Source organism: Ambystoma mexicanum, chromosome 1p (assembly GCF_040938575.1).
Source record: "Ambystoma mexicanum isolate Mex_15411 chromosome 1p, UKY_AmexF1_1, whole genome shotgun sequence".
Lineage (NCBI taxonomy): Eukaryota > Metazoa > Chordata > Amphibia > Caudata > Ambystomatidae > Ambystoma > Ambystoma mexicanum.
Window position 1 is genome coordinate 984,461,007 of NC_090921.1, and position 15,068 is coordinate 984,476,074.

General features: G+C 44.1%; 1 protein-coding gene across 1 annotated transcript in view; it reads right to left on the reverse strand.

The window, feature by feature from the left end:
* ZNF319 (zinc finger protein 319) overlaps positions 1-14,666 on the reverse strand; it is a 124,650-nt gene extending 109,984 nt beyond the window's left edge. Inside the window, exon 1 of the mRNA XM_069654454.1 lies at positions 14,484-14,666. The gene's annotated coding sequence lies outside the window, so the exon portion shown is untranslated. The remainder of the gene's footprint in view (positions 1-14,483) is intronic.
* Between the last annotated feature and the right edge of the window lie 402 nt (positions 14,667-15,068).

Below are 15,068 nucleotides of genomic sequence, written 5' to 3' on the forward strand. Positions count from 1 at the left end.
GTGCTTGGATAATGTGCTGTTTGCACAATGTTTGCAGTATGGGCAATGTTGTAAACATTTTGTGGTTAAGTTGGCAGTGACACATTCCTTTCTGAGTGTTAAGTGGGTAAGACAATGGTATGTGAATGAAAGGGTGTAGGGGTGCCGGAGATAGTGTAATGTTGATACATTATGATATCTTTTGCATGTAACGATGTGCATGTCCATTGTGGTGTGGAGGTTGGTTAGGAGTGCTGGTGTCAGAGGTGCATACGTGCATAGTGGTAGTTGGTGACATGCATGGTTGCATTACAGTGGCGGGATTGTGCAAGGAGCACACCCACTGGAGCAATGCAGGTTTGGCAGTGTATGAGGCACAGTGTGGTGATCTTTGGAGAATGCGTGTGGAGCACATTGTCGACATGCTACAGCAGCACAAGTGAGTTGGAAAGCGAGTGTTGTGCATTCTATGGTTGTGGTGATAGTTTGAACATGCTACAGTATTTGGTGTGCGGCAGGAGATGGTGCAGTGAGAAGTTGTGTAGTGTGGCCACAGGGTGCAGTGTGTACGTAATGGGAGTATGGAAGTGGGTATGGTTGAAGTGCAGTTTATATGTGGTTGGTTACTCTGCTGTGTGCAGATTTATTGAAGTAGGCCCAATGTTGTGAAGCTGTTGTGCATAGGCTGGCAGTGACCCACTAGCTTGTGAATGACAGTGCATAGGAGAGGTGCAGGCTGCGGTATGTTTGTGGTTTCTGCTAAGTGTGACACGTTTTCGTGAATTGGTGTTTTATGGTGTGGGGGAGTTGGGTAGAAGTGCCGCTACGTATGTTACGTTTGTGCAAATGGTTAGGTGCCCACATGGTTGCTTGCTTGGATGTGTAGTGTTGTGGTGGGTGTGGAAAGGGTTGCAATGTGTGTGTATGGCCAAAGGTGTGCTGCGTGCATCTTAGGATGTTTGTGTATGCTGCAATCATGCATTCCTTAGCAGAAGTTTCTGGCAGAGGGGCTTTGCAATCAAACGGAACGTGTACCAAGAGTGTTTAACGGTAAATATGGAGTGGTGTATAGAAATGACAGTGTACAATGCAGAGGTTTTGTATGCGATTGGTGCATGCATGTTTAAAGATTTGACAGCACCCAATGGAAGAGTGCTGCAAAAAGTGACCGTGCAAAGGGAAGAAATATTGTCTGAGCTTTACTGGGCCGTGGCCCTCACTGTAGATGGGAAAGCGCACATGCACATCCTGCCATTATGAGCAGGGTGGAAAGGGAAATGGAATTGTGGGAAATAGGCAATTAGGAGTTTAGGCAATTAGGAGTTTAGGGCGTGGTTAATGGGGCGGTACCATTTCGTCCCAATACTGTGTCGTGATGGTAGTCGAGATGGAGAAACGGACAGTGCTCATCATCGGTGATACTTTTGTGCACCCTCTGCACAGGTGTTGCGTGCAAAGAGTCGTTGTTGGTAATTTCGGGTTGGAAGGAGTGGACGCTTTCTGGGCCTGTCAGGGTGGCTGCAGTTTCGGCGGGATGGTTCGCCTTTGCAGACATGTGGCGTACGTCACAAACGTGGACTTTGTCGTGGTGCAATATGGAAGTCTACACTTGGGTTACATGTCATGTGGACGATTAATCCGTCACCTGAAGAGGTTGCTGACCGGAGCGATGAATATTTTTCGTACTGCCAAGGTTGTTTTCTCAGGCATAGCACCAAGAGGAGTCTGGGTCCATGACGGTGTAATTTGTCCCCAGCCAGAGGTCAGAAGGTGTGCTATAAACAGAATTATGCGCGAGTTCATGCAGATTGCTGGCATGTTCTCCACCCACTATAAGATCATGAGGTTGCAAAATATGCAGTGGTTCCGTAGAAATGGAATTTATTTGAGCACCGCTGGCAATGCCATTTTCTTTTACACTGTGCAAGAAACACTGACCAGAATGTGGTAAAAATGTGAGGAGAGGCAAACAGAAACGCATATAAAAGAGAAAATACAAAAAAGGTTGCTAGCACGCATGTAAAAACTAAGACACAAAAGAACAAATTTTAAAAAACACCTTTATACATCTACGCTGGAAGCCTGAATCCTCTACAGTGGAGAAATCGTGCATACTTTCATTGAACTTTGTGGTGCACTTGCTTTGGAATGGCACGTTGTTTGTACTGTAAATGTCTAACAGTAGATTTCAAGTGTTGTACAGGAGTGACAGTGTTCGATGATGGCGGCTTTGATGCGATTGGTGGATGCGTTTGTGCCTATTTACACGTAACCCAATGAAGTAGAGCTGCAAAGAAGATAGTGCAAAGGGAAGAAGGACTGCTCCAGTTTTACAGGGGTGTAGCCTACATGCTACTTTGGGAGGTGCACGTGCCAAAATCTGCCCTTTACACCACCTTGCCCAATTGCCATGGCAGTGTGGGGATTAGCCAATCGGGTAGTGTGGGTGTGGTTAACAGGAAGGGGAGGTGAAATGGTTGCACATTATACTCTGCGTACTGAAGGTGGCTGACATGGCAAAACGCATTGTGTTTGTAGGTGATCCCTTTGTCATAGATCTGCACAACTATGCCCTGCAAAGACACTTTGATGGCAATTTTGGTTTGGAAGGAGTGGACGCATTGTGGAACGCTGTGTATGAGTGCAATTTCTTCGATATGCAAGCACTTTGCAAAGACCTCGCCACGTTTCCAGTAGTAGAGGTTCTCGTCATGCATTACGGCAGCATGCATATGGGTTACCTGCTTTGCTTAAATTTGTTCCGTAGACGGAGGAGGTTGCTGGATGTCATGAGGACGCTTTTTCCCCCCCATCACCAAGGTGCTTTTCTCATCTATAATACAGCGAAGAGTATGGCCCACTGCTCCTGGCTGTTGTTCTGAGCCAGACGCAGGAAGGTTACTCATCAACAGAAGCATGTATACTTTTTTGTCCGCTCCTGGAATGTTCTTCTGCAACAATTACCTCATTAGATTCAGAAATGTAGAGTTTTTCCAAGAAAATGGCATTTTATCACCCATTGTCAATGCAGTTTTGTTTGCTCGATGCAGTGACGAGTTTACTGTACTAATGTGAGCAGAAGAAAACACAAAAGTTACTAAAAACAGGTGTTTCTGTGGAAGCATAAAAAAAAAAAAAACAACAACAAAAATAAATAAAACACGAACTCCCCTTGCCCTGGTTGCAAGTTACTCCCCCACGCTTGCACGCAGCACGAAAGCCACATCTGGGGATTTTGCGGGTGGCGGCCACGAAAATGGAACGGTGGCGATTGTCCAATGAGATGCTTAGGATGTGCAGCAATAGGGGCCCAGCCCTCGACGTACTTGGGGATCCGCACGTGCCACATTCGTGCTCCACACCATGCTGGCCTATGGAAATGGGACTGTAGGGATTGTTCTATCAAGTAGTGCCGAGGGTGTGTGCCCGAGGAAAGCGCATCAATAGGAAGGAGGACTCCTCCCGCTTTACTGGGGCACGGCCTTGGCGGTACTTCGAGAAAGGCACGTGGCACATTCTGCGTTTGTCAGCATGCTGGCCAATGAAAATGGGACTATGGCCTTTGGCCAATCCGGTCCTCTGGGTGTGCGTCACAGGAAAGGGCGGCATTCACTGTTTCCATTAGTTTGTGTACTGCAGCTGGAAAACATGGCAAGATGCACAGTTTTCATTGTGGGTGATGGCTTTGTGGAAGATCTGTGCGTGTATGCCCTCCAAGAAGACTTGTCTGGCAATTTCAGTTTGGAAGGAGTGGAAGCTTTGTGGTGTAGCGTCGAAGCATGCTGTTTCGGCAGACTGCTTGTAGAATGTCGATGCGTGGCCTCTTCGTCAACTATCCATGTAGTGATCGTGCACTTTGGAGCCTTCTTTATGGGTTACATGTCTTCTTCCCGTGTATTAGGTCAACTGAAGATTATGATGAAAGCAGTGCAGCACCTTTTTCCCACTGCAAAGGTGCTTTTCTCATGTATACACCTGATAATAGTGTGGAAGTATTCCAGTGATTCCTGTCGCCAGCCAGAGGTCGGAAGGGGTTTCATCAACAGAAGCATGTGAGACTTCTTAAGTGCTGCTGGGATGTTCTACTGTGAGAATGAGAACATTGGTTTGCGATACATACATCTTTTCAAGGCAAATGGCATGGGTTTGTTGCACAGTGGCAATGAAATGTTGTTTCACAATCTACACAATGCACTGAAGACCCTATTGTAAGAATGTGAACTAACGCTGAAAACACACATTTACATATGAAAACCGCAAAATAAAGTGTTTCTAGGGAAGCACCTTAGCACGAACAGTCAGCGAATATCGCAATAGTTGCAGGGTGGAATGTGTTACATACGCCCCTTTTGCAGATGATGGCCATAGAAATGGGCCTGAAGAGGCTACGGGATTGGGCAATAAAGTTTGTGGGTGTGGTGTGTACGGACAGACTGTGCTACACAGTGTATTTGTCGTCAGAAATGTAGAGGCCGCGGCTAGAGCGCAGGTTTTATGGGATTCCGACATACATTGACTAACTGGAAAACACTGTGCAGTGGCTGCTCATTTTGCAATCTATGATGTGCATGTGTAGTGCTATGGAGTAGCTACAATGAAGTGCCTGATTTTGGTTTCTGTGTGTGACACTTTGATGACACGCAATCATGCCGATATTATTTTTGTTGATTGTGCAGGGAAAATTATTGCACAGCATGTTACACTCAGTGCCGTTTGCGATGAAGAAGGCACTTGTCCAGGTCATGCGTTTGTTTCCGATCTCTTGCATACGTTTCTACCGCATTATGCAGCCACTGATGTGGGAGCGTCATTTTCTATTTGGTTCGTGAATGCAGGCAGTGCGGTACATTGCAAAGAAGTGTATTTCTGCCTTTGTTCGGCATGTGTCAATGACATACTTCGCCCTTGGGAATATGGCGTTTCACAGCACGAATACTTTTCCTCAGCTATAACGTTCATCTTACTATGCCAGCCATCCCGATTTTTGTACACCCCATCTACACTGGCTTGGTGTCCTTGAATGTAGTCATATTTATTTGTAGTAGTGGTGCGCTGTTACTCGCTTGAAAACACACTGCAACACGTAAAAAAACTCTTTGTACAGCGACCCCCTTTCTAACCGATTGAACTACAGTGTTTACCACACTGCCACGCCCCCGCCTGTATGCATGCATTGGCAATTCCATTGTGGATCTGTGAAAGGTGCTTTCTTTATTTAGCTTTTTTCCTTTCCCAGGTCATTTTAATTTATAATGGTGTTCTCACACTCACCAAGGAACGACAGCAAAGGTCTGGTACAGAAGGGGCAGCAACTACCTGGATACTATAGAGGACGTGCCGGAAAACAGAATTATTGGGTGGCCCTCACGTAGATAGGCGCCAGTCATTGTAATGCTCCCGTAAGGACCGTTCCCACGCACTTCGAAGTACCTTCCCTCTGTACAGTAGCGCGTTGCAGTGCATGCACAATACAATGCCCTTTGCCGTGTAAGGGTTTGTAGAGCGGCACATGGTTTGCTAAGGTTGTTTTTACAGCTCTGCTGCCCTACAGGAGTGCCCCTCGTGTTGCACACAGCACATGTGGGAAATGCTGTACATGAAAGTAGCTTACGTACTTGTTGGAAGGGCAGTAGTCTGCCCACTGGTCCCTTGTGCTTTCATTTCAGTTGTCATCAAATGCAGTACAAACACTTTGTGCTATGCCGTTAGTGTTAGGGGTAGCATTTACGGATATACATACATTGTGGAATACAAGAATGTTTACAACAACGCAAAATACAGCTTCATTACGTGCAGCAGGAAGCCATTTATTGTGTGCGACCCATGCAGCTACAGTGCTTTTCTAACCACCACTAAGGTTGTTTACGCTTTGCATATTCCGCTGTTTCCGTACTTGCCTTTACATGGTTTACCAGCTTTGCTGTTTTGCAGACTTAGTACAAACTGTCTCACCAGCAGTTACAGGTTTTCTTCAACTGCACAACCGGCAAGCGACCTCTTGATACTTTCCGTCCCACTGCGGAGTGCAGATACAATGCATCTGTTTTACGGGGCAGGGAAAGGCAAGCAGCAGATAAATCATAGTAATGCGACATTTACCACGCTCACGTGATACTGCAGGTTGCTGTTCCTTGTTAACCAGTGGCCGTTATACAGTTCGGAGTACTTTAGCCACACATTGGTAGGTTTGCAGAACCACCCACAAAGTCGGCAGCAATACTTGAGGTAGCTTACTGCATGAATCCGTAAGGCTAGCGACAGGGGCGGTGTTACCAGCATACAGTGGATGACCTACGCATGGGTCTAGGTGTGGAATGGAAACACGGGCGCTTCCACAGCTACTTAAGTGCATTCGAAGATGCGGACACTAATGGAGTCCTACGGATAGTTGCAGTGTGATTGCACATACGCCAACCAGGTGCAGTGTCCTAGGAAACGTCACTCATCTGTAGTCATCTCGGCCAGTAGTGTGCGGCACAGATTTATCATGCACTATTAACAGAAAAAGAGAGCCTGCTGACAAACTACACAACATTTACTATATACATCTGTAATTTAGGGGTGTCACAGTATTGGTATTATGGCGGTATGATAACCTTCTTGCCAAATGACGGTATATCATGGTTATGGCGTTATAGCAGGTGGAGTTAACTAATCTTAACAAATATTTTCTAAAAGGTCATAAATTGTCATCATTTTGAAACTTTTCTCTACACATTTTTAGCTGATCCTCCAAGAATCTAAGGTGGCTGCAGATTTTGTCTTTCATGGCGCTCACTCGTTGATCGCCTTGAATGAAAGAGTGACTAGTGGAAGTGTTAAAATGCACATTTTGAGCAATGAGCTTGCTGCTCAGGCACAGGTCATCGCTCGACCTGCATTATTTTGGAACCACATGGCATGGGCATCATGACCCCTTGCTGCGATCAAACATTTGTTTTGATAATGTTTTATCCCATTAAAGTGAGAAAAGTCAATCATGTGAGGTCTGAAAGCCCATGTCATTGTGTTTCTTTTGTCAAAATGCCATAACCAACACACACTCAATGAAAGGTTGCATAATTAATCAAATCACTATAGCTTGTTTACTATTATAAAAAGGTCTGAAGTTGGAGTCACCACTGACCATGTAATCCCAACAGGACAGCGTTCAGTGGGCGCTGTTGATTTCTTTCTTGATTCTTGCAATACATGTTCATTTACCTTCCTAAATATAGTGCCACAAAAACGTTTTGATAATGACAGTTAAAATACATATATCGGCACAAATATGGCCTACACCACCACAGCCCCATCATTACCATTTTTTCCAGGTCTGAGTGCATAAGGACCATTGTCATGTGAGTTGAGACGGAGGAATGCTTTCATGGGTGGTGTCACAAATCGAAGGATAGACCTGAGAAATCTCTCACCCCCATTGCTCTGGATACTTCAAATTGAATGTAGAATCTGTCCTGCCTGCTTTGAGTCCAGTGCCATATGCAGAAGGCAGGTGAAGGATCAAGCGAAGCAACAACTCTAGTGCCAATGTGTAAATCTACACAGAGGACAGTGGGGGTGGGGGGGCAGTTTATATACTAGCACAAAGCACTGATAGGCCCAGTGTTCATACAGTCTACAGAGCTAACGGTTTCTGTGGACATGCAACAGAAGGGCATCCAGTTCATTCCCCCTTTGAATTCTGGGATGTGTAGTTCCCCATCTTTCAAACTGGTGGGAAAACTACAAATCGGCTGATCTTTAACCCAACTCTACCGATAACAGAAAGAGCGGTCGCAGCATCAAAGCTGCTGCATTTACTAATGTGGCCTCACTTTCCCTATGCTCTTGTCTGCCAAACGCCACATTCCACAGTGCAAGATCCAGACTGTGCAGCACTTGCTTAATGCAGCCTCTCCAAATCAGATTGAAAAGCTCACTTAATAGCTGCAGGCCCAAAAACGGTATAAACAATGTGACGGTTATTATAGTTCAATTAACCTGTTCACGGTATAACGTTATACCCCTAGTGTAATTGGCACGATACACCAACACTATTCAGAAAAGTAAGGGGTAGAGCAAATGGATACATACACTAGACAATTTGCCCTTTCCACACGGTTATCATGAGGGCAGCCAAGGAATCAGTAACAAACCGTTGTTTACAGGGACGTTATGGTTATGTTGCCATACCAAATACCTATCTTCTTTACAGAAAACGGTATGCTAAATCAACGTTCTTCTTACAGTACCCTACTAAAAACCTATGAAATTCACTACCAAAAACGTTGTTAAAGGGATGCTATGGTTAAGTTGCACAAGCAAAAACCTATGAAATTCAATGGGAAAATGTTGTTACAAGGACATTATGGTTTCAGGTAAAACGGAGAAAAAAAACGGAATTTGACAGTTATGGTAAGCTAAGCAACCATAACTCTTGCCACCAGTGTGCACTGCAAGGACTAACACCCATGACATCAAAGATGCCATCACAAATCTCATTCATGACATCACTCATGTGAGACTGCATCTCTCCAGCACTAAAATCTCTCCACTGGCTCCCGGATGCTGCAAGGATCAAAATCAAGACCCTTTGCATCATCCACAAGGCTGTCTGGGGCCTGGGACCACGCTCCCTGCAACTCTCTCTCACTAAATACTCTCCCTCCAGATCCCTTCATTCTTCTTGCTCCAATTCTCTGCTGGTCAAACGCTCGGCTGGCTCCCTTCTCTGGAACAGTATCCCTCTCCATCTCCGTCTTGAACCGGATCACCTCAAGTTCTGCAAGCAACTCAAGAGATTTCTCTTCTCCTCCTCCCTCTCCCTGCCTCCTTTGCTAATCATCCCATCAGCCACTGAGAGTAGCGGCCTGGTCGCTCAAGAGTCCAATAGGGTCCCGGCCATCTGCCCAATTGCCACCAGCTCCCCCCACCACCTGCACTACCCTCTGGGCCTACACCCGTTAGTTGGAGTTTTGTCTCAGCCCTGTACTTACCCGATGGGCATCAGACCACCCTCTTGGCTTGGGATGCCTCCACCCATGCACTTACCTGTTGCCTCTCCAACAGACAACCTGGCACCCCCCACTCAAACCCTCTCGGTGCCCTTTAGCACTTACTCCCTCATCGCCTCCTTTTTTGCACTTGCACGTACTGAATGTCACAAGGCCTAGTAGGACCATTGTTTTATTTATCAATTGCCATTTCCATGGTTTATTTGCTCATTTTATCCCTTCCCTTTTGCCTTGTGGCGCTTTGAAACACTGTTTTGTTGTATAAGCGCCATATAAATAACCAATAAATAAAGTAAATAAAATCAAGGTGATTATTATCCATCAGCTGTACTCCCTATTAATGCCACTCATGTTCTTTCCCTGCTGCAACCAACTACAAAACCGGCAACCATATACACAGGATCATGAAGATTTTATAGGCAAATCCAGTGCGTTCAACATACTTCCATTTCAGATTTTAAAAAATTGTGAATATGCAGAAAAATTATTAAAATGTTTACTCTAAAGAATGAAAAAAGCATTAATAAACCCTTTACAAAGAATCTGGGAACTAATGTTTTATAAGTAAATGTAGGTTCTCTGAAAGTTTCCATATGCAGTGCCCATTCATCAAATTATTAATAGATTACAAGTGAGACATCACTTAGATTAATTCAACAGTCTGCTTGAAGTGCAGTGTTGTATTTTTTGAAAGGCGCTAAAATGACATTCCATTCCTGCATATTATTTCAATGATAACCTAACTTTTCACTAAATAGAGCATCTGTTCACAACCATAAAGATCTCGGGCCCGTACACCATACGGAGTTGGGCTACATCTAGAGAGCAAGCACTAAACCCTTACCTTCAGGATATCATCTGTCTGCCATACTGAGGTGAAAAACGGCTTCACGGACTTAAAGCAGAGTGAACAAATGCCCCAAAAGATAATGCTTGCATGATTTTACTTCTACAAAGAAAAATCTATTCAAATCACATTATGAATTAGAATTTTTACAACAGATACAAAAAAAATGCAAAAAAATAAATTTGATGATTTCTTTTTTTTTTTGAAGAACCACGCATCGTTCCTTTTGGACTTGAAAAGAAAGATTTATGTACATTTCGAACCGAATAAAGCATCACATTGATGTGCCAGAAGACATACACAAGCAATAAATATCTTTTAGTTGGCATCGAGTATATGAAAACCAATGGATTAGTGTATACAATCTTAATGATCCCGTGTATATGCGTAATACAAGCTCTTAAATTATGAATAAGATGCACATCTACAACCACCTCTTTCAAATTATATCCCGAGGTTTGTATCTGGCAGCAAGGAAATAATATGTCCAACATTAGTAAATCAGACAAATATAATCACCTTATGTTATAATCACCTTGATTTTGATACCTCGGTGTGGAATGCACTGTAAAAATACAGTCCTTAAATATATTCCAATACATGTTATATTTAATTTTAAATTTAGGGCTGAGTGACAGTCACCCCCATAAGTTTGCTGGTATCTTCGCGGTAGTATTGCCCTGATACAGGCAAACGTTAATAGTGTTACCGGCGCCTGATCAGCCGAAATTACTGGCAGATTGCAGGTATGATATGATATGGCATTTAAAACGCACCTATACACAAGTGTTTCAAGGCGCGACAAGGGAGGGGAACAGAGGGAAGACAGAGACAATGATCTTGACAATGGCCAGGTGACACTGAGATCGCACAAGTGCAGTGTGGGAGGGGGGGTTGCAGTACATAGGATAAACAGTACATAAATAAAAACAATAAATAACAAGTGCGGCCAGCTGGTGGCAGGTGCAAGGGTAAGTGCAGACACAAGCGCTGGTGGGGGCTATAGGGATACAGAAACAGCCCCAGAGTACAAGGGTTGCTGGGGGGGGCAGTGCAGGTGTGCAACTGGTGGGGAGGGGACCTGGGCTCGTGACAGAGAGTAGCCAAGTGATCAGTGCAGTTTCAGTTTAAGCCAGGAGTTCAGCAGGGGAGAGGAGAGGAGAAATCAGAAGCAAAGAGGAAGGTCTTGAGGTGCTTCCAGAGATGGTGCTCCTCAATTTTCAGAGAGGCAGGGAGGCTGTTCCAGGGGGAGGCCTCAGCCGAAGAAAGATCTACCACCATCTCGTTGCTTGGAGAAGCGACTGACCCTGAGAGTTGGAGGTGGATGACCGAAGAGCTCGAGAAAGAAGATATTTGGGAAGAGAGAGTTGCAGGTATTGAGGCCCCAGGCCGCAGAAGGCCTTGTGGACAATGGAGAGGGTTTTGAACTTAATCTTCGCAGCCACTGGGAGCCAGTGCAGGGATTTCAGTCCTGGAGAGATACGATCCTGGGGCTTGAGGGCAAGGACAAGTCTTGAAGTCCTGTTTTGGAGGGCGGAGAGTAGATGCAGAAAGATTTAGAAAGAGGCTGTTGCAGTAATCCAGCCGAGAGAGAACCAGTGCTCTGGAGACAGTGCCAGTAAGGGCATGGAAATCCCCATTCCATGGAGCTCCATAGAACTCTATGGGGGGGTTGCCAGTATTTCTGGCACTGGTAATACCGGTGCCGTTAATACCGGCTTTTATTTGCCAATGGGGTGGCTGACTTACCTCCTGCTCGTAGCGGGAGGTAAATCAGGCACCCCACCGGCAAACCTGCGCCGGTAAACGGAATTACCAGCACGTTAATTCCAGACGGGCAAACTTATGTTAATGTATTCCACAGGTTCAAAGAGAACCCAAGAAAAATAACTGATTTGTTTTGCTTTGACATCTAAATTTCCGAATTACTGTGATGTCACCTAGAATTATACTCAGGCACCTTATTCATGATCAGTAGCCTTTATTCTGTCCAAATGTATTAACGGTATGTGTAACTGCAGGATTAAACCAATTATTGTTGCTCTTCTAGAATAAGTCATTGCACTGGTCAATTTGGGAAACATTTATTGATGTGTGGAACAATTTGCTATGTCCTGATGAAGGCCTGTTGGGACAGAAGTAATTTCTGTGACATAGCCAAAACACTGTGTCACTGAAAGAGAGCTTGGAATAGGAGTACTACGAGGATGACGTTTTGTGTACATCTCTACATTAGTTAGTGAATTGGTGTCTGTAGCCCACAACATTCATAGTTTGAGGTAGAACACGTGTATTATTCCTTTTTGTAACATGGTGTGTGCACTTGCTAAACCCACATACATCAATATTGTGAATGAGTTAATTATATTTGTTAGTATAAAATAAGAAAAGGCTGTGTTTATTTTGCAAAACTGGAGGAAGGGGTTTTTATTTTTGTGAAGTTGTACACATTTGTTTGTACATTAGTGTTTCTGCCTCATAGCAAGAATGAAGGCAACGATTATTTTGAAAAATAAGGTTAGATTTATGACAGCTTATAAAAGATTAGGGTTGGAGTATTGTAGCAACTATGTGAACAATAAATAAGCAACATGGGTCTCTAATGACATACGTACAGAGCCTGGGAATTATCCAGTCCTAACATTGGTGCTCAGTGTACATTATAGGTTTTGTACTATACAGTGTTTTAACAAATAACAGATTTATAAAACCAGTATCTGTGTGATAGCAATCATTTTATTCTGACCAAGCATTTTTTGTTTGTTGTCACTACACCAAAGTCTTGACAAGGTGCACTTATGGACTTCGATTTCAAACAAAAACATGGCGATTTTGATCCAATAAATAATTTGGGACTATTAACTATAAAATAAGAACAACATTCAATTTTTTTATATTTAATTAGGACATTGCACAATGTGATCAAACAGAAGTGGATTTGATTTAGTAGGTTATCTGGTGGGGCACAGTTGAGTGGTTCCTTGAGTTTATGAGATCTACTTCTATCAAAATCGTTTGGAATAACACTCAAGGACACGTTGCTGCTGAGTGTATGAAGCTGCGCTGCTTTCTGCTATATGGGTAATGTAAGAGGTGTAAATCTCTTCTAGCTTTCATATAGATGTAACTTAAGATGCCAAAATGGATAGATAACGGGAGATAACCATCACTCGATCACTTGCTTACCAGTTGGTTGGTATGAAGGACTATATGTGGTGTAAATAAAGAAACAAGTAGGGGCGATCGGCCCCTCTGCAATGTACCATGCACATTTTCTAACTATCTTACAATCAAAATATCAGAGATTGTTCTACTATGCATATAAGAAAAGGACAATAAGATAAAATAAACCCCTGCAGCTTACTTAATGTTGAATAATTACCTTGAACGTTTGTGGAGGTCACACAGCAATATTCACGAGACTTTAATCATTAATACATTATATAAACTACTTATGGTTCATAAGTCTATTAAGGACACCACCCCGCAGAAAGAACAATCAATCACTTCTAAATCAAGGTGCGATGAAGAAGTAGAGCAGGAGAAAGGAAAGATCTCAATTAGCTTTTATGGGAGGTGGTTTTTGTTAAAGCAATATCTGTTAAAAATCCCTAAGATTAAAAAAGTAGAAACAGCAGTATGTCAGAAAGAAAAATAGAATTACAAGGACCAGATCGGGTAGCAACTAGGCATATCTGCCAATTTCACAAGAATGATACATCCAGCAAATAGGATGAAACAAGAATACAGCCTTGCACTGCTTTTTTTTGCCAGACACATATTTAATATCCACCGAGTAGCAAAAAGGCACAGGATTGTCCTCCTGAAATTGTCAGTGGAGGGTCCACTCCAAGTTATTTTGTTTTAGGGATGGCACAATAATACTCAACGAGAATTCAATTGGCCTGTACTTGGAAGGTACTAAAAACGACTTAAAATCAGTATAAACAAAACAGATGTGTCCAAATACTCTTGTCATTTTTGGTTCATTAATTCTTCGAAAACTGAAGTTGCAAGAAATAATCTCGATAATGGGTTTGGCCGCAGGCTAAAATGGAACAACGATATACAAACACAACTAGACAGAAGCAGCAACACAATCAGTGTTTCCCTACTGTATGATCTAACGATTCCACCAATACTTCAGAAGGGCACTGAAGCTTTATCATCCCATCACCCCCTCACATCTCTAACTACACAAGCCTCTGCAAGCAGCTTTAATGTCTCTACAAGTACCAACACCTCACCTGCAAAGCCAATGCCTGCACCACTAAGCAGAACCCCACCTGCATCTATCTCCACCTTCTCAACACACTACGAGTTACATCTAAACTGCCTTTTTAACACACCTCTTCATGCAGACATACACTACTCCCTGCCCCAGCATCTTCACCAGACATCCTTACACCCCGGATCAGATCCCGCACGCCTTTCTCCCCCCATGGCTCTGCCATCTCTCCTGCTTGCTCTTAGTATTCTTTAGGATACACATTGCTGCACATACACAATTCACTCCTCCTGTCCTGAGATTAGCCCCACCCCCCGGCTGTGGATGAGCTCAGGCCTGCGACACCACCCCTCCTTGAATAGCAGGGAAACGGTGGGGGTGCAGTAAACAGCCTGCGTTGGGGGTGTAACGTGCAGGCCTTCTTTCCGTTTTTTACCTGCTGCCTGTAGGGCCTCTGAATCATCGTCCTAGAGCGACGTAGGTACCGGCGACGGAGGGAGGGCCAGGCTGGGTGCAAGGCGTCCCGGGAGCGAGTGACAGGAATGGGCGGGGAACTGGCCCCAAGCGCCCTCTACAGGGCACAAAGGGATCGAGTAGCACGAAATAGCAGCCTGTTCAAAGAAGCCCAACGCGACAAGAAAACAACCCGAAACAAGTCACGCACACACAAAGACGTGAATTAGTAATCAAAGTGGCACAGATATCGCAGTACAAGGTGTAGGGCTATCTGAAAGGACCTCGTTCTAAATTAAGGTTAACTTTGCTGAAAATGTTGTGGGGGGGGGGGGACATGACATCTGAAGAAAAGGTGCCTCAGCCAAATGAATGGGGACAAAATGGTGTGCCATGAAAGTTGGGGGGACAAACGCCCCTGTCCATACATGCCGACATTCCGAAGCATCTGAGAGGGAGATTTCTACAGCGAAATCGGGAAACAACAATTTCGCCATAGAAATGCATTGGGGAAATAATTATTTTAGGCGGGAGAACGTGAAAAATAGCAGTATTTTTCACTAGAAAA